The sequence below is a fragment of the Eumetopias jubatus genome, unplaced genomic scaffold (assembly GCF_037043125.1).
Source record: "Eumetopias jubatus isolate StellerSeaLion01/CBP00866 unplaced genomic scaffold, mEumJub1_p1.0 scaffold_3, whole genome shotgun sequence".
NCBI classification, from domain to species: Eukaryota; Metazoa; Chordata; class Mammalia; order Carnivora; family Otariidae; genus Eumetopias; species Eumetopias jubatus.
In genome coordinates this window covers 56091923-56093724 of record NW_028274809.1, presented here as the reverse complement: position 1 = coordinate 56093724, position 1802 = coordinate 56091923, and the positions used below count along the sequence as shown (strand labels likewise).

Below are 1802 nucleotides of genomic sequence, written 5' to 3'. Positions count from 1 at the left end.
AATATAATTTTGACTTTGCAGACATCCTCCTGAGGCTTGGAAATCTCTAGAAGCCCGTAGACCACACATTGAGAATTGTGGGCTTAACAGGGGTCTGTGCTCAGACCTCTTGTAATTGTCTCTAAGTTGGTGATCTACTTCAAAACAAAACAAACAGAAAACTGGAGAAATTGGGGAGGGGGGGTGGGGGCATGGGTTAGCCTGGTGATGGGTATTAGGGAGGGCACGTTCTGCGTGGAGCACTGGGCGTTATGCACAAACAATGAATCATGGAACACTACATCAAAAACTAATGATGTAACGTATGGTGATTAACATAACAATAAAAAATTTAAAGAAAACTGTAGAAATTAGAAGTGTGTTATTGATCTTGTTTATGTGATAAATATAGCACAGATCCCCCATTATAATTAAAGACCCTGGCCTACATTTTTTAAACTGATAAGAACAGATACTACACTTGATCTTAGCCAAAAGGCCGAGAAGCGATCTGGCCTACATTTTTTAAATGATGAGTAAATGCATAGATGTATGCTTTAAGTATTTTTTTAAATGTTTAAAAATAATTCCACATCATTTATTTTACTATTCCCCACTAGTTATTTCACTTGGGGCTGCAATTACTTACGTGCTCATTATTTCACGTAGGAGTCTAAAGCTTCACGGTTCCAGGGTTGGTTAATTCGGTGGCTAGAAAACATCAAGGCTCTGGGTTGGCATATCTGAGATAGTCTTGGCTTTCCCCCATGCTCCAAAGGTGGCAGCCACAGCTCCAGTAACCACCAGCAGGAAGGGAGGGCTGGGGTTGGAGATGGAGGGCAAGGGGTGTTTCATCTCATGCATCTCTCTCCTTAGCAGGAGGGAACTCTTTTCCAAAAGCCCTTATCAGACTTCCCTTTATGTCTCATTGGCAGGACTAGGTCACATGCTAACCCCCAAACTCTTCGTTGAAAGAACGGGATCATCATGACTGGCTCAGAACAATCATAGGTATCTCAGTGTTGGTGTCTCAGCATCTCAATTCCATCCTCCCAGGCTGAAAAAATCGATTTCACACACCTGAACAAAATCAGGGTCATTTTAGCTAAGACCAGGAGGGGAAATGCTGTGCTGTCGGTGATGACAGTGCCTCACCTGCTTTAAACCAAATTTTCCAATTAACCAGCCAACTACTGGGCTGAGCCCACAGCGCTAAGAGGGTACATCCATATCCAGGTATTTAAATCATTTTTAAAAGTAGAATATAATATTGTATTTATAGTGTAGAACCAATTTATATATACATATGTACGCATACATGTATATGTACATATACATATATACACTTTTTTAAAAACTGGAAGGGAAAATACAAAAATATAACTGTTTTCTTTAGGTTTATGAGTTGGTTTTAATTTGCTTCCTTATAACTTTTTCTATTTTCTGATTTCTCCAATGACACATCACTGTAATAAGCTGGGGGAAAAGCATTATTCTTAAATGGTTTTGTGAAATAAAAGAACATATCCATGTCTTTCATTTGTATAGCAGTTTTACCACAATTATTGCATTTTCTTCATCTGTAAAATCAAAATAAGAATAATATTTCATAAGGAAAATGAATGAATACGTGTAAAATACCAGCAATGGTACCTGGTAGATAATGAGAGCTCATTAAATGCATGCCATTCTTGCTATGCCGCATTTGCTCTGTGATGTAAGTAGGACAGGAAGAGTTATCAGGCAGCTGAGGCTAAGGGAAGTGCAGTGACTTGCCCAGGATCACACCACTTGCCAAGATCAGTGTTCCTTTCAAGTACACC

At 39.2% G+C, this 1802-nt stretch overlaps 1 pseudogene; it reads right to left on the bottom strand.

Moving 5' to 3' along the window:
* Window positions 1-376: 376 nt before the first annotated feature.
* LOC114226001 (U2 spliceosomal RNA) lies at window positions 377-490 on the bottom strand (annotated as a pseudogene).
* Window positions 491-1802: the final 1312 nt, after the last annotated feature.